The sequence below is a fragment of the Trachypithecus francoisi genome, unplaced genomic scaffold, assembly GCF_009764315.1.
Source record: "Trachypithecus francoisi isolate TF-2019V2 unplaced genomic scaffold, Tfra_2.0 Lachesis_group8, whole genome shotgun sequence".
In the NCBI taxonomy this organism is placed as follows: Eukaryota; Metazoa; Chordata; class Mammalia; order Primates; family Cercopithecidae; genus Trachypithecus; species Trachypithecus francoisi.
The window spans coordinates 29615351-29642422 of NW_022681473.1; the positions used below are offsets into that span (position 1 = coordinate 29615351).

Sequence of the window (27072 nt, forward strand, 5' to 3'; positions counted from 1 at the left end):
GGACTATATGATCCCCAGTTTATACTTGAGGAAACTGCATGCAAAGAGTTAAGACATTGAAACTCTCCCGGTGAAGCTTGATTCCTCCTGAACACTTCCTTAGGCCTCAATGACAGACCTTCTCTAAGGAGACATGTTGACATCATCTTGGGACAATGACCCAGGTGCCTGGCCAGGCACCACTCCTTGTTGTTAGTTAAGAACCCAGTCTGGAATCAGACAGAACTGGCATTAACCAGCTCCATCCCTTTCTTACACAGGTCTAGAGGTGGGTAGGAAGATTCCACTTATTTACCAACAAGAAAGTTGAGGCTCAGGGAAGTGAGTTGCCCAAGGAAGTGAGTGAGTACTTCTATCTAGAGCCTGTAGTCTCCTTCCTGAATCCCAGTTGCTCTGTTCTGTATTTCTGAGCTGACAGCAATGGGAGAAGGGACCTATTACTGCAGTGTCCCTGGGTACCCAGTACCTTTGAGATTCTGTGTTGCATCATCTTCACCAGAACCCTGAAAGGTGAGTTTTATGTATGTATTATTTATGGGCACACCTAAACAATCGTTAAATAATGACAAAGATAGAGTCATTATTATTGAATTGTATGGGCAACCACTGCTTTCTCTTTCCTGAGCAGGAAGCAGGTCTCAACCACTAGGAAACAATGTCTAACACAAGCAAAATGAGATAAGAAAATTGTTAAAATTCTGTATTGTCTTCCTTGATTCTGAAAATAGTAAAAGAAGAAACAAGAAATGGAACTTGAATAGACATAAGCCAATGTCTATTACTTTTATTTTCTTTTGTTTGTGTCATTGGCACGTGGAGGGGAAAATACTAACTAGGTGAAATGGAGAAAATGTGTTTTTGCAGTTCACTCTTTTTCAAGCCTAGTGGTGTTCTCTTAAGCCACTCATGCAACACTTGGCTGATGGGGCAATGAAAGGATAGAGAAGGAAATGCATAAGGCCCTTTTGCAATGCTATTTGTTTTTACTGACATTTTCAACTTTGGCCTCAGTTGGCCAGTCTTACAAAGGGAAACTGTCAATCTGCATGACAGACCTTCCGGTACCTCTCCTTGTCCAACACACAAAAGGAAAACAAAGCATTCCTATCAGCTTCTTGAAGATAAGGCTAATAGGGGAGCCTCTGATTCCAGGAAAGGCAAACTACCTGTCTGCCCCTGGCCCAGGTGGCTGCTGTCACTCTCAGGTTAAAAATCAACTCTGAGGCATGGACAATAATTGGAGCTAAATGGTAGTTTCTTTCTTATTACAGTCAATTCTACCTTGCCACCCAGCAGACAGAATATGCAAATGTAAGAGGAACCAATTAAGGCTGAGACTTTTCAGTAAAATCCCTTGAGTTTCATGAGTTTCAGTAAAATCCCTTGAGTTTCAGAAGCCAACTTAACTTCAATGACAATATATGCATGCATTGTGTGAGTGTGTCTATATGACGGGTCTTCCAAAAGTTCATGAAAAATATGTGTTATGAAAAAAATTATACATAGATTTCAATTTTTTTGTACCAAAATAAACTCTCATTAACTTGATATGTCTGAACGGGAACTAATTTGAGGCATTAACAAGGATAAGACATATTTGAAAAGATGCTCTCTCAGAGCAACATGAATTCTGTTAAAATTGAAGCAAGAACACACACACCAAAATTTTTGGTGAAGCTTAGGTGGAAGAATGGAAAAATCACTGATGCTTTATGAAAAGTTCATCAGGACAATGCCCCAAAGAAATCAGCAGCTTACAAACAGATAACTTGTTTGAAGAAGGGACAAGATGTTGTTGCTGAAGATGAAGCCTGCAGTGATATGCCATCCACATCAATTTGGGAGAACAAAATTAATCTTATTTGTGACTTAAATGAAGAGGACCAATGATTAACAGCAGAAACAATGGCCAACATAATAGGCATCTCAACTGGTTCAGCTTACACAAATCTGACTGAAAATTTAAAGTTGAGCAAACTTTCCACTCAGTGATTGCCAAAACCATTGCGCCCAGATCAGCAGCTGCAGCCAAGAGCTGAGCTTTCAATGGAAATTTTAAACAAGTGGGATCAAGATCCTGTAGCATTTCTTTGAGAACAGTAACAGGAGATGAAACATGGCCTTACGAGTGTGATCCTGAAGACAAAGCACTATCAAAGGAATAGCTACCAAGAGGTGGAAGTGGTCCATTCAAAGCAAAAGTGTACCAGTCAAAGCAGGTGGACCAGTCCAGAGCCAAGGTCATGACAGCGGTTGTCTGAGATGCTCAAGGCATTTTGTTTGTTAACTTTCTGGAAGGTCAAAGAATGATAGCATCTGCTAATTATGAGAGTGGTTTCAGAAAGGTAGCCAAAGCTTTTGAAGAAAAAAATGTATGAAAAAGCTTTACTAGAGAGTCTTCCTCCACCATGACAATGCTTCTGCTCATTACTCTCATCAAACAAAGGCAATTTTTTGAGAATTCCTAAGGAGAAGCCATTAGGCATCCACCTTACAGTCCAAATTTGACTCCTTCTGACTTTTTTTGTTACTTAATCTTTAAAAATCTTTAAAGGGCACCCATTTTTCTTTAGTTAACAATGTAAGAAAGACTGCATTGACATGATTAAATTCCCAGGACCCTCAGTTCTTAAAGGATGGACTAAATGGCTGCTATCATAGCTTATAACAGTATCTTGAACGTGATGGCACTTATGGTGAGACGAAAAGTTTACATCTTTAAACTTTTCTCTTTTAATCTCATTTTTCCATGAACATTTTGAATTCTCCTCATACTCATATGTGTGTATGCAAGTGAGTGTGTGGTTGTATGTGCATGTGATGAGCCAAGACAGGATGAAACAGATAAACTCAACCTTTAGCCTTCCTAGATGTGAAGGCTTAAGCAGGTCCTGAAACATTGTAGGTATTTGCAAAGGGCTACTGATTGGATGAAGAAATGCTATGCAACGTAAAAATTCCACAGCTTACATTTATCTTGATCTCATGAGAAAGTGCAACTCCTAACCCTGATGCTATTTAGCCACTTAGGAGTTGCAAGAATGGTGTCAAATACTTCATTTCTGGTCAACTATCCTGTGAGTGTTCACAATCCTTCTCCTCTAGGTCCCTCTTGACTTAAAAGGAGCCAACATTTTCAAGGCTGTGTGTCATTCATACCCTGATAATTTATGAAGACATTTCAACAGGTTTCCTTGATACTAATGCAAACCCAAATTATTACCCTGCAGGATATTAATAATGTCAACAGCAAGAGCAGTGGCTAATATTTATTGTGCATTCATTATGTATATACCAGGCTCTCTTTTAGGCACTTTAGAATTATTTACTTATTTTATCCTTAAAACATCCCTGTGAAGTGGGTAATATTAGTATCCTCATTTTTCAGATGGAGAAACTAATACACAGAGAGGGGAAGAAATAAAGAACCATGCCCAAATTCACAATGAAGTAGAGTTAAGGTAAGGTTAAGATGTGAATAGCCATGGACCACAGAACATTGGTTGACAGAGCGCCAGTGTCTCTGGCAATGGTGCTAGCCATGCTGTAAACCACTATAGAGAGGCAAGACTCCTCAGATGTCTGTGTGTCTCTCCTGAGAAACAGAGACCTCTGTGATTCAGGATCCACTTTGACTCAAGAGGCTAATACTAAAAGGCTGATTGCATCTCTCAAACAAGCCTTTCCGGCTGGAAATAAATCAAGAATGTTTTCCGTTGAGCCCTCTGGTCTCCCATAAATCTCCTGTATCATGTAATGAATAAAGTGTCCCAAGTGGCTCCCTCTGAGCGATAAATGGGCTCAACAGAAAACACTGACTGTTTGATGCCATTTTTGGATTCAGAGAGACTTCCCATGGGAGAAATGCCACCAGGCCTTTAGAATGCTCATTACTACAGGGCTGTGGGCAGCACAGAGGGGTCATGGAGACCAGTGTCTCAGTGTCTAGGAACCTTATCTCCCCACCCACATGGGAAGAGGTCTGCTAGGGAGCTGTCAGGAAAGCGAGAAAAAGGAGCTCTGAAAGAAGGTTTCTTTGTCCTATAAAGCTAGTCTCTAGTGCCAAACTTTTGTGAAGGTTGGTAGTTCAACCCAGTTAGGACCTCCTCAAACCTGCTTTAATCCCTGACCCTGCCACTCGCTTCAGGTGACACAGGTTGTTAGTTACTTAACCTCTCTGACTCTCCACCTCCTCCTTGATGGGATGACAATGCTAATCTGTCAGGGTTTATGGGACTATTAAATGAAATAAGGTATGTCAAACACTTGATATGATGTTTGACACTTAATAATCAGAGCCAATGAGCATTGCACACTTATTAGGTGCCTTATGTCCTTCAGCTAATTTAATTCTCATAAAAATGCTATGAGGTAGGCACTATTGCTAAACCCATTTTAGAGATGAGGAAACTGAGGAACAAAGTGGTGAAGTCCTTTGCCCAATGTCATCCAAACAGGAGAGTCAGGGTTCTAACCTCTGTGCTATCTTGCCTACTATCCAGGCTCCTGGTTACGGGTACTATGCATTCTCTCCTGGATAAACCATCGCTGACCCCAAATGCCATTAATCTCATCTATACTGTCCCCTAAGCCTCAGATCAAGGAAAATAGATCTCTAATAAAATTGTCCCAGCACATTTCAAAGCTTTGCCTAGATTTTAGGGCCTGTGAGGAATAATAGCTTCTTGGTCCAGCCCAGTTATTTCTGAAGTTGTAGAAAATCACATGTGCTGGGAAGAGAGCACTGTGTAATTTTCACCCAAGTTGCCATTATCTACGTCTTCCCAAACTTTCCTGAGAGGTGAGTGGGCTGGTTCATGCAGTAGCTAGTGTTGGAGCTGGGCTGCAAGGGATTTTCAATATGGGATCCAGGAGCTGATCTTCAACACGGCCGTGGACCTGTGAGATTATATGCAAGATTGTGTGTATGAATATGTGTGTGTGTGTGTGTGTGTGTGTGTGTGTGTCTGTGTGTGTTTAGGTGGGTCAACATCTCTGGTTTTCATTGGTTCTTAAAGTCTGTGACACAACCAGTTAAAGAATTGCAAGAAATTATTATCTCCAAGGTCTCTTCAGTAACCAGAAATTGCAGCATTCTGAAATTTTGGAACTTCCCTGTGGGCTTCGTGACAACAGAAATGGTGTCTCTCTTCTTCACAATTATTATATCCCCAGTACCCAGTACAGCCACCCATGGTAGGCAAATTTTGAATGAAATAATGAATTAATAAATGCTCTCTTTCTGCCCCCAACCCCCGACAGGCTTCAGTCTTATACAGTGCAAAAAGATCACCTATCAGGTTCCTTTCCCACATCATATCTGAAGAATCACCAGCTGGTGTTTGCTGAGAATTCCTTATTGGACACTTAAAATGTCTTTAACCCAGAACTCTGCTTCTGTGAGCATTTGCTATTTTCCCTGAAAGCAAATCTTTCAGAGACCAACTTTTAGTTTTATAAATGGTTTTATCTGTCTGAATGTGCAAGCCATCATCTCAGTAACAGAACAGTGTGTTCACATACCATCACAGGGCCATTTCTGAGGCCAAATCTCCTAGGGAACATGGCAAACACAGTACATTCCATATGAAGACCACCCGAAGACAACCTACAATTGTACTGTGCCCAAAGAGAGGGCACTGTCAGTTCTCCAGACCAGACGTCTCCAGATTCTGCAAAATGAGTTAATTTGTTTTCTAAGTTGAGCCACCCAGGTGTGCCTGATCCCAATTTGTCATCTCCTCAGGAGGGATGAGACAGAATTAGATTTTTGGTTCCAGATTAAGCTATATGTAAGGAGAAGTTGCTTCATCATGAAGATGAGAATAAAGCCGGTTCCTACTACTCAATGGTGTTCTAATTCCTGCAGCTCATGGTCCATGATAACCACAGTGAGCACACACTGAGTGCCTAGTCTGGGTTCAAGGTATTCAGAACTTTATACCTAATATTTCACTTAATTTTCCTAACAATCCTATGTGGTAGGCATTTTTATTATCCCCATTTTACACAAGAGGTAACTGATTCATTGAGAAGATGTAAGTAACTTGTGTGAGTCACTGGGGGACCTGGGTTTCAGACTGGGCAATCTGGCTGATCATCTTCCAGTGTTAAATTCCAACTTATGCACAGGTCAGACACTGAAATGACAGGAGGCCCACTTACCCTTCATGTGACTTTTTAAAAAGCGTGGAGAGGTTATCATGAAAAGAGCCCTAGAGAGAAGAATTTGAGCTTATTGAATATTATTTTAAGATCAGAAGTCCCTTGATTCTGGACCACAAGATAGGGGCCTTTACCAAGGCCTGGTTAGGCTTCAGTGGAATAAACTTCACTAATGGAATTTACACTCTCTCCCCAGAGAGGAGATTCTGAAGCCTTGACCTTGACTGGCTTTCCCCAACAATGGGTTGACTGCTTTCTCTGATTCTACCTGTTGGTCTTCACACCCTTGGGAATTTAGAAAGCCCAGACCTAGTCATAACCCCCAGGCCCCCTGCCCTTTACAGCCTGAATGCTCTCTCTACAATTAGGCAGGGCTCTTAGGAGAGGACTCCAGGACTCAGGGTTGGCCCAGGGTTGGGTCACCAAGGACACAGGCTGTCCTTGTGACATTTTGAGATGTCTGCAGTCAAACCTAAAAATCTAGACTGACCAAGCTAAGGCTCCAGGTTGATGTAGCTGGAACATGGCTCTTTGGGTGGACTGCACCCAAAGTGATTGAGCTCCTGGGAGTCAGCCACACACAAACCACGTGCGCAGTCAGAAGCACTGGTAAACTCTCCAAATTTTTTATTTTTACAGTGTTTATCATTAAAAAGCCAGGATTCTATTTCTGTCCTCTGATTTACTGAGCTCATGTCCAAAACAGATTGCACAACTAATAAATCTTACTGAGCTGGTTCTGATCAGAAGTAGGAAGGGAAAAGGACAATGTTTTGTTGTTTTAAAGCATTATTGCTAATTGGATTATCTACTTTTAAAGCCGGGAGGCACAATGGGAAGCTTCTAATCAATTTCTCTGGTGACACAGGAGAAAGTAAAATCAAGAATAGCCGAGCATGGTCCTCCAGCAAGTCAAAAAAAAAAAAAAAAAAAAAAAAAACTCAGGGGTTCATAATTGCAGATTCCTGACTCCTACACCAGTACTCTTGCTACTGATCTATCTTTCATAAGAGGTCTGAGCAAGCTGTTCTCAAAAAAACCACAACTCACTGTCTTAATAGGACACGAAGAAGTCATTTTCTTCTTCATTTGTTCAAAGGCTTCAAAGCCCAGAAGTTTTCATCTGGGAGTCTTTCTAGCTATTATTCCCTCTGCTGCCCTGCAGGCCTGCCAGTCTAGAGGGCCAGCAGCCTTCCCTCTGCCCCCACATCACTCGCCCCCATCTCCTGACGCCCATGTGATGGCTCCTTGTGAAAGGATGTATTGTTTAGCATCCACTTCTGAATGAGGCCAGAATCACACTTAGGGGCCGAATCGCCTTTGGCTGCCCAGTGCAGACCATGAGTCTTGAGTGACTCAGTCTCTCCCGGAATTGCCCTGGAGGCAGATGAGGGTTTAATGAGCAGAGAAAACAGTCATGCACAATCATACCCAGAGAATTTCCTCCAGAATGTGCCCTGGGTTGCTTTCAACTGAGCTATTCATCACTTGGCACTTAGAAAGGCATGGCACCCCAACGTCTTGGTGCCTGGCTGGACCTCCTGATTTCTCTGCCTTTTTTCTGTGGAGCATGGAGCCTGTCACGGCAGCCAATGCTGAACCAACAGGGTCCTGTTGCATTGGAGAAGAATCTCCAGGCTTCTCTTAGCTGTTACCCTGGCCCTTCAGCCAAAGCCACCAAATGACCAACCCAATGCACAGTCTAGAAAGCTCTTGGGTTGTTTTGAGAGTTTGGAGAGCAGTCCTGTCCCTGCCTCCTGATGGGATGATGGGGACTTGGAGGTGAGAGTATGGAGAACTGTTTAACCCCTGACTCCTGATCCTGGATCCGACAGAGTCTTTCTGGCAAAAGAAAGTATGTGTCCCAGAACTGTTGCTTCACTGCACTAGAACTCTGTAACACCACGTAGTCTTCGACGAGTGCGTCTTCGGGGAGAGAAACCACAATGCCCACCCCTGTGTGTTGCCATGGTGATCAGGAAATCCTCTGGCCTCACGATCTTTGTTTTCTGCTTTTTCAGATCTTATTGATTTAGCAGATTGACTAGCACAAACCCAGGATGTGGTAAATGAAATTAAAAAAAAAAAAAAAGCATCTTGGGGCCCAGATAGGGTTTTTCCTCTTGCAAGTAGAAAATAAGGTTGGTCCACTTGGTTTTGTCATTGGATTTTATTTTTATGGGTAGTTACAATGACTGATACATCAGCTAATCAGTAGACAGTTTCTGCTAATGTCTACAGCTGGCATTTTGTGGAACTGCTTAGCTTTAGTTTGAGGGAAGACTCTCACAACAGTTGAGGTAGGCTGAAACACTGTTACTAACAGGTAATATCTGTATTTCAGGGGTGATTAATGGTTGCTGACATGTTGAGATGAGCCAGGGGCCCCCATCTGGGAGTAGGATGCACTGGTTCTAGCTGAAACTCTGTTAATTATAAGCTAATGATGTGACCTTGAATAACTCACTGTAGCTCCCTCAGGCACACCTTGCCTTCCTACCACCCAAGATGAAATAAAAAGTTATGAAACTTTTGGAGCTTGGGGGATAAAAGTGAGAGGGTTGATGTGCATACCTGGGACAGTATTAAAATCTCAGAAAGCTTCTCAAAAACCTCATATGAATTAAGACACACTGGGGCTCCACCCTCAGCAGAACAGAATGGATTAAAGTACATCAGGCTTTGCTATTGTCATGTAGGAGTTTCCATCACCAATTATAAAGCACTTTCACATCCAAAAGCAGCCTTGTGAGGCCCAGAGGGTAGGTACTACAGACCCATTTAAAAGATGAGGAAACTAATGGACGTAAGTTTCACAGACTCAAAGTCTTACAGAGAGTTTGGTAAACCCAGATCTCAACTCAGATTTTCTAGTTCTGTTAATTTTCCCCATTCCCCAGTGGTGCTGCCTTTTCAACTTGGGTTGTCAACAGGCCCATGGGACCAGTGGCAGCACACAGAGAAAAGATTGATGGTTTTCAGACGTTTCTTCCTCTCCCTGCCATGATGTCTTGGGCACAACCACAATATTTCAAGTGGTTAAAAATTGAGCTGAGCTAATGGGGACTGGAGTGAGGGTGGAAGGGCAGACCCAGAGACTCAACCTACCAGCTGCTCATTCTCATCCAGCACCCACCCTACCCCATCAATTGTCCTGGCACCTGCCACAAAGCCCTAGGAGCCTCAATGGAAAAGTCTGGAAAATACTGTGGCAGGGGCCAATCAAAATGCTGATGGCCACCACTTAGTAAGTCCTGCAATGAACCAGGGGCTCCAAAGCATTTGGAAATCTAGGAGGGTAAATCACCCCATGCAATGGACATAAAAACAGACGCTCAGAGCAATTAGCACAGCTCAAAGGTGCAGCCCAAATGAAATACATTGTGCAAAAATGCTATCCATCAGCCAGGCTTAGTATTATATTTTTGTATTTTTCCCCTCAGTAACAAGAATACAAATATCTTGCAACTTAAAATTTGTCATAAAGATTGTCCCTAGTTCACTCTGCAGAGGAGATAGCAAAGTCCAAGTTTCCAATCCTACTCTAAGGAGACTGGGGCTGGGTAAGTAGTGGACTTGGCCAGATTTATACTATCAAAAACTGCAGTAAGACTTGTCCTCGAAGATGCAGCCATCCAAGTGGAGAGAAGAAAAAGGCCACCACTAATTCCAACAGAGCCCAACTTCAACACACAGCCCAGGGCATCTCCAAATTTGATTTTCTTTCCTCTTGCCTCTTTTAACATCTCCTTAAGTGAAAAAGAAAAGATTCTGCAATGTATGGAGCTGCTACTTTGTGTCAGATTGTAGTCTCTGTGCCTTAACAGATGCTATACTTTGAGAAGTCAAATAATCACCCCCATTTCACAGATGCAACAAGTGAAGCTCAGAGTACAATCCACTCAGCATCCTGCTATGAATGTGGCAAGAGCCAGGAGTCAAACCCCAGGATAACACCTGGTCTCTGACACGAGTGAGCTAAGACTCAGTTTACCAAAGCTGTGGCTCTCTGCTTGGAATATGTGGATTCTCACGCTGGGGCATGAAATGCATGTGAATGGTGGGGTAAAGGATGTGGCTGTAACACTAAGGCTCTGGTAGCTTCTACTGCTGAGCCCTAGCTGGGCTTTCCAGTGATATTAATACTAATAGAGCACCTACTGTGTGCCAGGCTCTGTGCTCGGTTCCTCACATGAACTATCTTGTTTCCATTCCATAATAGTCACATGAGATAAGTACTATTCCGATCATTGAAACTTTATACACATAATAAAACTGAGGCTGAGAGAGGTGCAAGTTTGCACCAGCAGGGGGTGAGACAGACAAATCTCCTCTTCCTCGGGGGCCACATGCAAATGTCTCTCTCCTTGCTGCATCTTTAGGAGAGTACAGACAAGAAGCAGAGTCATGCCTCTTCTCAGATAGTTTTAACGTCTTGGGTTAGAATTTGCTAATACCATGCAAATTTAGCTGGGGGGTGGGAGCTGATTACTACTTTCTCCTCCCAGGAAGTAGCTATGAGACCAAAGGAGACAGGGAGAATTTCATAGAGAAATTGGTCTTGCACTGGGATTTAGGAGGCCTGAGCCTAAACAGGGCTGACCCTGTAGGGACCACAGCCAGAGGAAAAGCTTGATGAATGGACTGGATTTCTGCCTGACTGGTATAGTCCTCTAACTCTTCTATGAGGGACGTCTGTTCTTCCCAGGACAGATGCCATCTGGTTCGCATACTCCATAGATTGATGCTTTTTAACTCCTTTCCCCATACCACCACTATAATTCACAGGGTGCACAGTGCCAGTCACACTCCAGTGGGCACTAAGTGCCTTGTAATCCCAGTGGCCTCTTCCCTGTTACTCAAAGAAGCTTATCCAAATGCAAGCGAGGGTGCATGCTTTTCTAGGAACAACCATGAGTTTGTCTCAGTTTAGAAAAAAATAAAAAGGTAAAGCATTCATAACCCTGGCACTTGGTGGCCAATAGCCCTTACTTACAATTTACCTTGCAACCAACACTGACCTATAGGTGGATTAAGACAGAACAAGATTCATGCCTTTAGGTTATCTTGCCTTCTTCAAATATATTAGCAATGAAGTGATGCAGTTGCAAAAATATTTATTTGCAACAACAAAGCATTACAAGTGACAAAGCGGAGCTCTAGGTTTCCACTGATTTCAAAGTCAGAGGACTCAGAAATCACCAGGTCACATGTTAATGACTCAATCTCTCCCTTTCCTCATGCTCCTCTTTTTCTATCAGATGCTAAAGCGAACATGGGTGTATGTGTCTGTGTGTGTGTGTGTGCACATGTGTGTCTGTTTCTGTCTATGCACACAAGAGCATGCATACAACAAGCAGGGTCTCCGTCGCAGTCCAAGAACCCTACTGCTAGTCACTCTTTAGATGTTTTGGGGAGTTACATAAACCTCTCCAAGCAGAAGCCCTACAGAGGGAGAAGCTGGATTGTGGGGATATTTTTAAAATCCAGGCCAAAAGATCTCCAGGATTACTACAGTTCCAACTGCCCTGTGAACTAATTGCTTGTAATTCACACCTCTTGCTGAGCTTTCAATCTGTGAAATCTCATCTGGAAAAACAGATGCCAGTCTCAAATGCCAAGCTCCAGAGAACTCATTTCTGACAAGCTTTTAAATCCAACTCAAGCCACAGGGTTTGGACCAAAATCTTTACCATTCCATGCTCAGTTGAAACAGGCCAAACATAACTTCCTTCTTTTAAGGAGCATGATCCATGCAAAGATCCAGAAGCTTGGAAATGAAGGACTTTACAAATGACCCTTGTGTGCAGTTGTCAAAGAAAATAAGGTCTTGGTTTTCCCTTAAATAAATGACCCTCAAACATGACATGAGACCATACCTCGCAAAAACACATTCTTTCACCATAGACATTGGAGAGCAACTCTAGAACGATCAGGGTGGGAACAACTGGGCCTCTTTCTATGAAATCTGTGCCTCTCAAGGCGCCATTAGTTCCCATAAGGCATGGTGCAAGGTGTCAATTCACGGCACCTCCCTATGATATGGATGATACGAGCCAGATATAATCTTGGGTGCTGGAGAGTCAGACACAATCTGTGCCCTCAAAGAGCTTACCTCTAGAGTGAGGAGATAGTATTCAGGTAAATGATTAATACATGAATATGGTAATTTCAGATACTGATAGTGTTACACAGAAAATAAAAGAGGATATCATAATAGAGAATGACAGGCCTTTTTGACAGGTGGTCTGTATGTCTAAGGCTCACTTTTTTATGAACTCATGGACATATTTTACTTATTTATTACAGGCCTTTTTGTAGGCTCAGATACCTGGCAAAAGGAAATACACTCCCCCTCCCCCCAAAACACACAGATTAAATAAGATTTGGAATTCATCTTTGCCTTCCACAGTCCATAAGGAGATGTCCTTAGAATTCAAACTCAGTAGGGTAGACAAGGGAACTTGGAAGGCAAAGGCTACAACAACTGAATGACCTGGCTTAAGGGATAAGAGTTCCATTTGGGTCACAAGCTGGGTAGAATTGGTGTTAGTGAAGCTACATCCATTCCTTCTGAGTCTTGACCAGAAAAAATTCAAGGCAAGATCCAACCAGAGATTTACAGAGCGGCCCAGCAGAGTGCAACTGTGATGTGTCCACTCCCAAGCCCTCTGAATGCTTACAAGGCTCTCCTGACCCCCTGACATCTGTGCATCCATTATTTCACGTTGCTGGTGACTGGTGATTGCAGGGATTTACCCTCGTTGTATTGTAAGATTGTAGTAACCGCACTCCATATATGGCTTGGATCAGAAAGATCCAAGAAAGACTTGGGTCCAAGTCCTGGCTTGAGCTCTTGTGGGATGTTATGCATGCTGTGTTTTCTTAACCTTTAAGCCTCAGTTTCTTCATCAGTAAAGTAAAAGTAATGCCTTCCTTATGGGGTGCTTTTTGAATATTAAATGAAGAAATATACCTAAATCATTTAGCAAAGAACCTGACTCTCTGCAAAGAGCCTGGTACTTAACAGATATTAGCCAATCATCTCAAAGATTAAAGTGTATAAAAGGCAGCTTAAAAGTAAAGTGCCTCTTACTTTAACTTAATTCTTCATTAACTGGTCAACCACTTTCAGTATCCTTGGTTACAACCACTCAAGACCTCCAGGCTTCCTGATAATTAGGAGCCAGAAGCCTAATTATCCAGTACATGGGCTCTTACTCTACATTATATGGTTTTCTCTTGATAGACAGGATAGATTGGAGATAGATGTGTGTGTGTGTGTGTGTGTGTGAGAGAGAGAGAGAGAGAGAGAGAGAGAGAGACTTTATATAACACCATTCTAAGGAGGATCCTGCCTCAAGTGTCCTAACCCATATAACCAAAGTGGATTCCACTGGGACCATGCCTTATTCATCTTTGTGTCCCCAGTGTCTGCCATTTAGTATGGTGCACGATAAACGTTAACTTGGTTTAGTGGGAAGAACATTAGGTTGAAGGTCTAGTGACCCAGAGTTTTAATATCAGGCTTCTCACTGATAAGCTGTGAGTACTTAGAGAAATCACTTTACCTTCCGAGCCCTCGTTTACTTTATCAGACAAGGATGGAGTTGGATTTGAAAATCTCTAGATCCTAGTCAACCCAGCCCTCTGCCTCTAGGAGAAGGCTACATATCTTTCTCACTTACTCTACAAACACTCAAGGAATCCGCGTGACTCCCTCCTGCCTGCAGAGAAATGGCATTTCACTCTGGTGTCAAGGTGGTTATGGTATAATGAATGCGTCAGACAGGGTGGACTGGCCAGTAAAAAGAAACAATTAGCAAAACACAAAAGAAAGTGTTGCCAGCATCCTGCTCTCAGATTACACCAAACAAATGCCTTTCAGCACACAGATATGAGAACCTGCCCCATCGAAACTGGAGGGAAAGGTTTCAATTAACAGAAATGCAGCAGTTACCGATTCCCTCAGAGAGAAGGCTCCTAAATTGCTACACACTGCCCCAATATTCCCTGCAATAAATTTCAGCATCTTGGGCCAGTTTGAACCATTCTTCAGTTCTGAGACAATCCATGCCTTAGGAGCTGCTGAGTGGCCCCCAGATGAACAATGAATGGGGAGCCGAGAGGCATCCCCCACCTGGCGCCCTGATCTTTGGTGGTCTTGGGGGCCCCATTGCCCCGGGGGAGAGTGGGGAGAGGGAAGTTTCCACCACCTCCTTTCCTGACGATGCCTCCCAAGAGTTCTGAATTGTTTTGAGCTCCTTAATTCTCAAGGAGCCAGAAAAATCCAATTTCTTAGGAAAAGGAGATGTCTTGAACTTTCAAGTCTCCATTCTAGGGGCAGAAGAACAGGATTAATCCCATGAAGCTGAACGGAAACTTGCAGTGTAGTGTTAAAAGGGAGAAGGAGCTCTGAATTGAATTCCAGCCCCACGGCATAAGAGCTGAGACATCTCTGGCGGGTTACGTCCGCTTTATGAGCCTCAGTTTCTCTGCCTGTAAACTGGCTCTGATGAAATTCAGCCATTCATTTATTCAGTTGTCATTTGCTGCCTCTCTCAAAGAGAAGCTGATGGGAGTTAGAGAATAAATATACAAAAAACACCAGTAGAGAGTCTGGATCATACCAGATGCTTAATAAATGTCTGTTTTTTCCCCTTCTCCTACAGGAAGAGGAAACCTTGGATGACTGGCCCCAGTCTTCCCCGCTGCAAAGGGGTCTCATAGGTTCTAATTTATGATGTGTTTGCACCATGCAAAAATCATTTGCACTTTGATAATCTGCTCTTTCATCTCAAACAACAGTCCAAAATCACACTCTCACAAAATTAAAAGCAGATGAGAAACCGACACACATGTAAATACTCCCATTAAAAGGTGCAAAAGCCTTACTCACTTCTAAGGTGTGGCTGGGAGTGGCCAGATCTTCCTTTCTTTAAAGGAGAGCAGAACTAAGCAGCTAAAGGCAATTAAAGATATTTTTGGAGATGAGAGAATTGATTAAAAACGATGGACACACTTTATGCGCTCAGAAGCTGGCCCCTCATCAGCAACCAAGAAATTCCAAGCTTGCGCTTCTGGGGAGGAAGTGGGCTCTGGGAAACTCCAAACTTCTCGAAGTGAAAAGGAAGCTACACTGGTAAACTGCCTCTAGAAAGGGCCCTTCTGTTCTCTGAGGCCAGAGAACAACACTGTAAAGTAACAATTGCATTCGAGAGGGAGGAAAGTACCATTTCTTCCTCCAGCCCCACCACCCACTGCCACTGCCAGGAGAGAAGGCAGGAAGAGGCTGATCCTGCTGAGACAAGCAGCCTGGGAGATGGACTGTAATTGTGCAAGTAAAGACAGGACCTGGAGTGCATTTCCCAGTTCACTTTCACCAGCTACAGCAATAACCCTGCTTCCCGGAACGTTCCATGCTGTTTCATCGGCTCAGCAACAGTTGTTCCAGGAAGCCCGTATGCACATAGTGTCAGCTCGCTGGTGTGCCCGCCCTGCCAAATTCAGTGAGAGTTTATTGGCTAATGTTTTGCCCAGAAACAGGATGAAAATCTTCCAGAGGCAGCTGGAATCATTTTCAAGTGCAGCAGGAACACAGTTGGGGCAGAATGGTGGATGGAGAGGCCCCAAGTGTAATCATCACAATGATCTTAATTATAACTGTTGAATGCTTACTCCATGCCAGTCGTTCTATCAAGGGTTTCAAGTCTGTGATCGCATCAATCTTTACACAACTCTAAGCCATGGTTATATTACAACTCTATTTTAGAGAAGAGAAAATTGAGGCTCAGAAAAGTTAAGTAAACTGCTTAAGGCCACATAATTGGTGACTGGCAGAACTGGAACCTAGCTCTATCTCTGCAACCCACACAGTTTTCTGAGCACCCAGCACACCAGAGGCAAATTCCCCTAATGCATCCTTGACAGCCCAGAGACTAAATTATGTGGGCTGGAGTAAGCCTTCTCAATTCCGGCCTTTGGAAGAAGATAGGAGAGCTGGTTCTGAGAGACCCTGGTCCCTGCTGGACTATTTGAAAAGGATCTTATTTCTGAATGTCTCCCAGGGCTCTGAGAAGCTACTTTTGGAGAAGAAACCAGATGAGTTTTCCAGAGTTTTTAACAACGCAAACAATGCAGAATATAAAAGTGGCTGTTGACTTTAGCCTTCCAAACAATACAAAGAACAGGAAGTTCAAATAGATAATCAGGCTCCTTTCCTATATCATCAGAAACTATGCGGAAGGAAGCCTGGGGATGATCTGATGAGGCTTGTTTCAGAGGCGAGAGAGCCGCCCCAAACATGTCCCAGAGGGGAGCCACACTGAGCAGACCCCTCAGCCCCAGCAAGAACTAGCCTGGAGTATCCATGTCTTGCTTCCCCATCCCTTGCCCCAACTGCCCTGTCTCTAGAGGAAAAATGTTTCCTCCTTATCCCTCACACTCATCCTGAGTGGGCAAATGTTGCATGTGTTCAGCTTCCCTTGGGGTGATAATCTTGCAGGAAACTGTGGAAGAGATGATCTCTTAGATGATGCCAGCCAAATAAGTGGGTACAGGGACTGGGGTGGCTCACAGCCATGAGGAGGAAGGAGGGAGTGAGAGAAGATGTGGCCTGTGTACTGACTCTCCTCTGCTTTTCAAGCACTTGTCTCTTATTCCAATAGAAACAGGTAGGTTAAAAGATGATAGATATAGATAGATGATAGATATAAATAGATAGAGATAATTAAGAGATAGAGATAGATATATGGCAGATAGATGATAGACATAAAGATAGAGATAATTAATAGAGATAGATATATGACAGATGATAGATGGAGCATAGAACATAGATAGATAGATAGATAGATAGACAGATAGATAGATAGATGGATAGCTGATAGATAAACAAGGAATTTAAGAAGTTGAATTTGCAACTCACAGGCTGCATCCACCATGGTAAGCCACAATCCCACCAAAATCACCCCAATACTGAAGTGGATATGGGGCCTTCAAAAACAAGAATCCCAATTCAGTGTCTCCATGTGCTGGGCACTGTGCTAGGAGCCAGGAAAGATCCAGGCATTGAATGAAGCAGACAAAGTCACTGTCTCGGTAGAGGTTATGGACCAATAGAGTAGACAGGTTATTTATTATTTTTTTTAATTTTAATAGAGACAGGGTCTGGCTCTGTCACCCAGGCTGGAGTGCAGTAGCACAATCCTAGCTCACTGTAACCTCAAACTCTTGGGCCCAAGCACTACTCCCACCTCAGCCTCCTGAGCAGCTGGGACTGCAAGTGTGTGCCACCATGCACAGCCAATTAAAAATATATTTTTGTAGAGACAGGGTCTCACTATGATGCTCAGGCTGGCTGCAAACCTCTGCTGTCAAAGTAAGTCTTTTGCCTCAGGCTCCCAAGGTGCTGGATTACAGGCATGAGCCACTGACAGACATTAAACAAATTGACAACACAGCACAGTAAACATAACACACACATGAGGTATAGTAGGAGCCAAGCTCAGTGGAAAGGGAAGCCTTTCCTCTAAGAAGGACTGTGCTGTCCCCAAAGGAGATCTGTCTCTCTGAGGAAATGTCATTGCAGCTGAGAATTGAAGGATGGATTAGGAACCAGCTGGCCAGTCTAATGCTCAACAAGGCTCAAGATCAGGACATTCACCCTCAAAAAAAAGCATACACCATTTTGGTTTAGAATCAAATGGTTTTGAATCCATTTCCTTTAGATCATTCATCATTAGATACTGAAAAGAACCAGCCCACTTTCTGCCTAAGACACAATCACATCCTTCAGGTCCATCTTTAAACATCTCTGGATGCAGCCATCACAAATCCTTTAACTATATTAGGTAATACAAAAGGAAAGGTAAACAAAATCCTGAAGACTTCTCCCATGATGTTGGATTCATGAGCTAACTCTGTGGAGGCAGGGGACTGGCTCAGAAAGCCCTCCTGTTCATTTTTGGGTTTATTAAAAGGTTGAGATGCTAGACCCTTAAGCTTTGGACTCAAACTATTAGGAAGGACTTTTCCTGCCTATGAAAGAGCAATTTTTAATACAAAATCCAATAGTCAATTCCAGACCCCTTGAAAGTAAATCAGGTATAATGGGAGAAAATAATGTCCATGGTGACATGGACATCAGCTCTGGGGTAGAAACTAGGATTCAAATCCTGAATTTGCACCAATTAGCTGTGACCTTGACCTTTCATAACCTTGCAGAAGTCATTAAACTTTCATCCCATACAGGAGGACAATAATGCCAACCACGACGTTAATATGAGGGCTGCTTTAGATAATGGAACTGAAAACACTTCACACACATTAATACATGCCTAGAGTGCAGTAGAAAAGGGAAAACGGGCATTTCCTTTGAGGGTCATCATCTCATAATTTAGAGAAAGAGATGCTCACTCAAGGTCGTAGTAATTCTTTTTTAATGGCTCACTCTAGAGCAGTGGTCCTCACACATGGTGTAGCTCCAACAGTGCTGAGATGGGTTGCAAGTAATGAGTTTCTAATAATAAGGTACTCAAGTGTACAAAAGACTGGCTATTTCTTGTAAATTATAACAGATTTAAGATTATTCCCTGATATGATTCTGTTTTGTAGAAGAGAGGAAAGGATAAAATTATAGCTATTATCATTGAGTATAAGCCACAGACCATCTAAGCCTCAAACTGCAGTGTGTCCCCCATGTGAGCTCTACCCATGAGGCATGTCTTCTCCGAAAAAGGTTGAGGGTGTGGCATAGAAACAAAAAACTTAGCTTTGCCTTCTTTTCTTAGCCCAAATGGAGTCTCAAACCACAACTCTAGAAGGTAGATGGACTCCCTCACTCTTTGCAGCCCACATTGTTACCAATGAAAAAAAAATTTTCTACCTGAAGTGCAATTTTATTCAGAAACCCTGAACTTGTGCTTCAGGAGAGGTGAGACCTCAAATCCCAGCTCCAGTGGACGGATCATGATTGGTCTAAGTCAAACACTGTGGTCCAAGCTCTCCTTGCCAGTGATTGGTTAGGTGTGGGCATGTGACTCCATTCATCCAATGAGAAATAAGGAGAAGTCAATTACGGACTTCCCGAAAAGCCGTTCCTCCAATTTAAGAAGAGATGTTTGTTAATATGCACTCTTTCTTCTGCTGCTAAATATTGATTTTTTTTTTTTCATAGGATGCCTGGAACTGTAGAATTTAGTTTAGGAACGTGAGGGGTGCTAAATTGCAGGAAGACACTGGGAGTGGCAGAATTGAAAGTTGCAAAAAATAAACCTGAGTCTTGATTGACTTTCCGGAATCATCCCAGACTTCTTGCCCTGGGAGGTAACATTTTATGAGGGTTGATTGTTCTGTTACTTACAGAAATATTCAGCTGGTGTGTACGGATAGGGGTACACAACAGATAACAATCACACATGAGACACATGATGATTTGATGCATAGATGGGTTGTAGCTTAAGTTCAGTCATGATAGCTATAACTCCATCCCTGTGTCTCCTGCCCAATAAAGCCAATTTGAGTAAAAGTGAGTGAGAAAGATATTATCATCGTCATTGGGAGAATAAACTTTGATCTATTCTTATTTACAAGACATAGTTGTTTACAACCAAGCATTTGAATTAGCTAGTGCCTATACTCTACTAATTTTTAAATATTTCTGTTATTACATGTGCTTGCATCTGAAGGCATCTTAAATGATGTTTTTGTTTTTGTTTTGTCAGCACAACTATCTCACTGCTCTGAAAGAGTCTACTCTTGTCATCTCCAAGAAGTCACCAACAAGGAGCTAAAGGAGTGAGGCCCTAGGAGCCAAATGGTTGTACATCCATATCCCAGAATTTGTTCTATTCCTCCCGCATGACCCCAAAAGAGGCACCTGAATGACCTTGGAAGACACCCTGTAAACCATCCCCTACATACACACTAGTAAAACCCTAGGCCCAAGCTTCAGCCACAAGATCAAGGAACTTCCAATGAAATGGATAAGATTTGACTCTAAACCAATGCTTGATACTCAAGATCCCTAAGTAAATTATGAATTTTTCCCAGTAACTTAAAATAACATCTATACCATATGGCACTTTTTGCTTCTCCAGAATTTTTGTTTCCCTTCTCCTCAAATGTGTGCTTCTAAAATCCTGAGTCAGATTAGAGGTTCCCATTATTTTCTCACCTCTGTCTATTACAGGGCAGACATGATAAACCACTTGCTTTCAGAATTTTGAGGAGTAAAATTTTTTTTTCTTGCTCTCTTACTCAGAAGACCCAATGGTGAGACAGTGAGAGGGTTGGTGCAGCTCTGCGAAGTCCGGCAAGGGGGTTCCTCAAGGAATTGTGGGAATCCTGGAGACATAGTTACTGCTATATATCTAACAGGTCTTGGGAGGCTTTCCCTGGTGCTTTAAATCAGATGATATCTCTCTATTATGCTCTCACAAGATCCAGTGTTTCTCCTTCATAGCACTTACCACAAGTGTAATTAAACAAAAGTATCATTACTTGTTTACTGTCTGTCTTCCAGATAGACTGTAAGTTCCAGGAGAGAAGAGACTATGCCTCTGTTGTCTACAGTGGTATCCCCAGTGCCTAGCAGAGCACAGATATTGGTGTTCAACTAGTGTGCATTGAGTGAACAATTGAATAATTTGAAAACCATTGATTATTGACTCAACTCACAAAATTGCTCAGAGAGTCTGGGCAAGGCAAAGGTCAGGTTGCTCTGGGCCTTATGGTTTCCAAATGCTCATTAAGTCAAAAAGGATAAAAAATATACCAAATATGGATGCACAAGACAGTGCACAAGGAACCAGTTCCAAGCCCAGTGAGGGCCCCAGGGTAGTGTAAACACCTACTCCATTTCCCATTGTGCCACTAAAAAATCCATTGCACTTTTATCTTCTTCTCGTTTTGCATTCCAAGTCTTATTGTCCTGATCAGATCATTGTCTGCTTGTTTAGTTAGTGTCCTCTCTTTTAGCATCTCAAAGGATAAAATGAAAAGGAAACTGGACAAGTCAGAAGACCACGGTTTTGCCACTCACTAGTTTTGTGACCTTGGGAAAGTCACTTGCAGCCCTTGAGGCTTCCTTATCTTTCCAATCAAACAAGTGGGCTACAAAATTCCTGACACCCTTTCCCATTCTGACATGCCCTCATCTTTGGCTTTTTTGTCATCAGCCCATGATAACTTCCCGTATAGGGTCCTTTCTCTCTTTCTCCTTTTCTTCCTCTTGGAACCCATATTTTGGTGCTGCTGCATGGGCTCATTTCAGCTTGTACCTTCTAAGCTGTCCCATCAGCCTTAGCAAAGCATCTGATGATTATCCCATTCCTACCTCTAGCCCTTTATTGAGTTATCCCAGCAAGGACACTGAGAACCACCCTGGTAGGCTGAAGGAATTTGCAAGCCTTAGGAAATGGCACAACTAAGAACCCTGAGCCAATACTGGGCCCACCTAGATAAGGAGGGGATGGCAGCTTGGAGGAGACTGCTGAGCATTCCAAAGAATACAGTTTCAATGATTGGGGTCAACCAGCAACAGGAGACATAGATAGAGGCGAAAGCTATCCTAGGTAATAATAGGACCTTGTAGTTTTGTATCACGTGCTTCTGCCTACTAGCACAAAACACTTTCACACCAGCAGGCAAAGGTGGAGAGGTCTAGGGGAGGCAGAGGGATTATTATCCCCAAATGGTTCACACAGTATATTGAACCATTAGACAGATAAAGCCAATAGCCCAAGGTCAAACAATTAGGCTTTCACAGGGTGGGAATTAGAGCAGAGTGTCCTAATCTTACCCGGGGGCTATTTCTGGTAGACTTTTGATGGAGCCTTTTGTTTATACCTTGGTTCTATCTTATTTTACCTGCCCAGGTAGCTAGCCTACTTTTTCCCTTGGGGATGAATGGTGGGAAACTTGAGTGGCCCAGAGTGAGCTAGCTGGCCAGGCTGAGCTCAAAATCCAGCCTTCTTGACTTGGATGCTCTAAGCAGGACTCAGTGAGGTCAGTTCGTGGAATGCGGCCGCTGTTTGCATTTGGGAGGCACAGAAGAGCTTCCAGTGACAGCTGAGAATGCAGAGGCTCCAGGGCTGATAAACGTTGTAATTAACATGCACATAACACCCTTTCATCTACAAAGGCTTTCCTCGCATTAGCTAGTTATTCCTCCTGTCGCCACCACGAGTGAGGCATCACTTTTGTCTTCTCAGTTTGCAGCTGAAGAAACTGATGGGGAGAAGGGACCCTTTGCCAGGAAGTCTGGCCCTTGTTCAAACACAGGAGCTATCTGGATCCCAGCATCTAACTTCAAGTGGGTAAATGGGAAGACAGAATGGGAATGAATCCTAACAAAAGGCTCAAGTGACTAAACTCTGCCCTCTGGGCAACAGACTGCTTTTCTACTGTTCTAGAAGGAGATAGAGTCTATAGCATGGCTAGCTGGCCAGATTCTAGAATGGCTAAACTCCCAGAGGACTATACACACAACTCTCAGAAACATTAACAAAGAAAGCCTGCTGTTCTTCTACGGTGATGTCCATGTGATGCATGGGGGTCAAATCCTTCATACTGTGCCCATAGCAGACATCACTAATGGATCACAGCACTCTGTATACCTGAGCCAAGGTTTGACTTCTTAGCACAGCATTTCAGGAGGCCTCTAGGCAGTCAATGGGAAATGTTCCTTGAGCTAAAATCTATTTGTTATTGCCACAGTAGGTCTTGTTGGGATTCACTTAAATTGCCACTCTCTAACCCAGGCAAAGTTGCCAAAGTTCTTTCTCACTGTTGGAGCTGGCCTGCTTCTGAACTCTGTCTAGCACTGTCTGAGAGGGTGATTCATGAGAACTTCTGAGTTTCTGGGGCAGAAAAATTGGATCTTCTGCCAGTGGACAGTGCCACTGTTACTTGATTGCCTGGAATCTGTCTAACCTCATCTCTCACTGTTCTTAACATGAATTCTCTTATCCAAGCATGCTGACCCCTCCCCCGGCCCCAGTCAAGCCATTCTTACTCCCCACTTTAAACTCCTGGCTCATGTTTTGCCCTTCCCTGGGTTTCTCTCTTCTCCCCTCTCTCTGTCCATCTTCTTTTCCACATTCAACTCATCCTCAAATTCCTTGAAGCCTTCACATACAATTGAGACATCTGTTTTTCCTGATCTTCTGACACTTGGTTATGCTCTCTTGCATAATTCTTTCACCTGTTTAACTTTACTTCCACCAAATGGTAAGCTCCCTGAGGACAGAAACTAGGTCTTCCGCTTTCCTCATTTCTGCCCACAGTGCCAATACATTTTAAGGAAATTTTAAATTGGTCAGTTTGTCACCATCTTATAACTGGAGAGACAGAGGCAACCAACAAGGGAAGGACCTTGCCCACAGTCACCCTGTGACTAAGAGGGAGAACCTCTCCTGCCTACGAGTGGGTTCTCACTTCTAGAATACTGTGCCTGTATGATTAGCTGGAGAGACAGATGACTGAACCGTATCTGCAATAACCGAGGACATTGCACAGGATGTGAGATCTGAGCACATCTGGGATTTTATTTCAACTAATGGTCAGTAGATTCCAGATGGGTATAAAGTGAGCACAAGTAGGAGCTATAATCTGACCAAGGACATTCAGTGACTGATAGAATGCCAGAAACTAGCCTTATATTATAGCCTCTGACACACTTTGACAAACTCCTAAGTTGTGCAATCTCTATGATTTCTATTTTTTCTTTCTTTTTCCTGATCAAGAATTTCTCTGGTTTTATGATGAAAAGAAATTTTTACTGGGGGTCTGGAGGACTCTCAGAAGAAGCAGAAATTCACCATCTCACAGGCCTGCCTTGCTCAGTGCCTTGATTTGGGAGAAGATTATATATAATATTTTGTTTTGTCTTGCTTGTTTTCCCCTAGATTCTCAGGCTACCCTAGTTGCATAGGATACTAGTGCTCACCCTGTAAGTACTGCTTTGTCTGAATATTGTGATTAATTTTGTACCAACAAGTTGCAAGGGTTGCTTGCGGAAAACTGGCAAGTCCAAGGTGCTCATGAAGCTCTGAGAGTGAAGGGAACAATTTTTCTCTCCTTCGGAGGTTGGTTTTTCTGGCCATGTGAAGCAATGTTTTTTAAAGTACAATATAAAGAGTACAGTGTTCAGATGCTGCAGGTAATCCCAGGACTGACTTCCTGCAGTTTCAGTTGTGTGACTGGGTCATGTTGCTAAATTCTCTGGCCAGAGCTGCTTCATCTGCTCACCTTCCACATGGTCTAGAGGATTCTATGAAGTACTATGGGCAAAGCACTTTCTCCCTACGAGTCACTCTTGCCGATTGGAGTTCAAGCGTAATTGGGTCCATATGTTTATTTCTGGCATGGATTAATAATTCACTTTTGACATTTAATACAAATCAGGCATCAATTTTTTTTTGACACTGCATTATGGTGGTTTTATGTTATTCTTTCCATTAGGTTTTATGGGGCTTAGGTGTTAGTAAGCTCACAGAGTGACGAATTTATAGAACACGAGTCTGGAAAGGACTTCACAGATCAACTAGAATCCAACCCTCTCATTTTACATGTGGAAAAATAGAGGTAAATAGGGGTGAAATACTTTGCTTAGCAGCACATAGTGAATCAGTAATAAAGAGAAGCTAAGATATAATAATCATTTCTATTCTTGGGGTACCTTCTATGAAATAAACATTTAGCTTTAGACATTATGTGCTAAATATTATTCCAGACACTTAACAAGTGCAACTGCCCAAGCTCATGCTGCTGTTAAGTGGCAAGAGGGGAATTAACTGGTGTGTGGGTCCTCCTGTCTTGTTCCATTGTCTTTATACCTTCTAAATGACTCTCCTCAAAGCCAGACCTCCTCATTCTCATTATACCACACCAAGCGTCTGATTATATGGAGGTGATTTTTAGTCTGGGAGGTTTTCAAACCATTGACTGAAAGAAACAACTGCCCTTTTATTCCTCTGGCATAGTGACAAAAAGCCAACAATTTTTCTCTGAGGATTGTTGAGAACATGACTTTAAGGTTTGGGGTCTTTTTCTACACGAGGCTAGATTTGGAAGTAAAGGTGTAGACAAAGAGGCAGTCAGACCTATAGGAAATCCAGATCCCCGTTCTACTGGACAAAATACAATGAGCTGTAAACTTTCCCTGCCTTGCGTTACATTTCAAACCTCGAGAAAGAACTCTTTAGACTGAAGAGAGTGCAGAGAACAGAAATTTCAAGGGGGGAAGGGGGTTGAAGATTGCTACAAGCAGCAATGGAGAAAAATGAAAGAAGATTTGTATAAACCAGAAAGAAAAAAAAATGAAGAAAAAGAATTAGACAGAACCTATAAAAATCACGAAAAATAAGTAACAGAGATGGCCTTGCTAGCCAAGTCTAGAAACGTTCTTAATTCAGTGAGCCATCCAAGTGTTTACTGAGTACCCACTATAATTGGGGAACTGTGCTGACTGCTCAGGGCTATTATGAATATGAAAATGTGTAGAGGGTTTGGGCTTTTCCCTAAGGAGCTTTTATGCTCACTGACAAAAGAGAAGAGATAGCCATTACATGCCATCTCTTAAACTTCCTCTTTTTAAATGGAGATGTGTTTGTGAGGTTTTTATGAATTTTCAGGGGGAACAATAGGAGAAAGTAAGTCACTTAAGGGAGTCTACAGGAATGTACCTGACCTCTAATGATATTGTAAAGACAACTAGTCTCACCACAGAGGATCCACTGCAAAAACAAACTCCTTAACAGGAGATTTCTTCCCCAAACTTTTATCCCCTCTGTGTGAGCAACACTCTTGTGGGTTACCTGAATTCCCCTCCCCTTCTTGCAGGCTAATGTGGGCCCAGCAACTCACTGGTGGCTGCGGAGCTTACATCAGCTGGTTTCCTGCAAGATGGTGCTTAGTTAGCTCTGTTGGATTCTGGTTTTTGGACTGGACACATTCAGCAGAGGCAACATCTCTGACTGGCATATAGTAGGTACTCATTTAGAGCGTGCAAAGACTGGGGCTAGAGGCTTGGGCAGAAATGTCCTTCTAAGCCACAGGCAGGAGACCAGGTGTTGGATGCATGGAATTGTTTATTTCCTTGGCATCTTTTTTTTTTTTTTTTCTTTTTAGACTGAATTTTGCTCTTGTTGCCCAGGCTGGAGTGCAATGGTGTGATCTTGGCTCACCACAACCTCCGCCTCCCGGGTTCAAGTGATTCTCCTGCCTCAGCCTCCTGAGTAGCTGAGATTACAGGCATGTGCCACCATGCCTGGTTAATTTTTTTGTATTTTTAGTAGAGATGGGGTTTCTCCTTGATGGTCAGGCTGGTCTCGAACTCCCGACCTCAGGTGATCAGCCCGCCTCAGCTTCCCAAAGTGCTGGGGTTACAGACATGAGCCACCGTGCTCGGCCCTCTCCCTGGCATCTTAATGTGCATAATGGTGAATACTTACAAAGGGGCTTTACTGTTATCGTGCTACTATCTTGGAAAGGAAGTGGAAAAAGATGCTGCCTACTTCCATGATTGGTGTGTGGGTCCTCCTAGAAGTCACTGCAGGCCTGTTTAAGTGTAAAGAGATACATTAAAATTGAAAAAAAAATGTAAAAAGTTTGGGGAAGGGGGCTGGAATCTGGGATGAGTCCCCATTCCCAGGAAAAGGCCTGTGTCCCTTCTGGTGGACTGAGCCAGATGTTCCCAGGGGGCCTTGCCTCCTCCTTCCTGGGTGGCTTTTTTCTCAGTGAGGGGTACCCAGAGGAAACTCTCTTGCTCCCTGATGGGATGGTCACATGCTGGGCCAAATAGAAGCCTGGTCATCTGGTTTAGGCTAGGGCTGGAGAGAAGGGCTATAGCACACTTCCAGCTTTTGCCAAATTCCTTGTGCCCTGGATATGTACAACCCTACTCTT

General features: G+C 43.0%; 1 protein-coding gene and 1 long non-coding RNA gene across 16 annotated transcripts in view; one reads left to right on the forward strand and one right to left on the reverse strand.

Moving 5' to 3' along the window:
- The window catches only part of CD44 (CD44 molecule (Indian blood group)), a 93129-nt gene that overhangs the window by 57871 nt on the left and 8186 nt on the right, over positions 1-27072 (reverse strand). The window lies entirely within an intron of this gene.
- LOC117081683 lies at positions 390-20614 on the forward strand. The gene is made up of 3 exons (XR_004436240.1): positions 390-510; positions 3389-3461; positions 19887-20614. It is a non-coding gene; the product is annotated as an uncharacterized LOC117081683 (long non-coding RNA).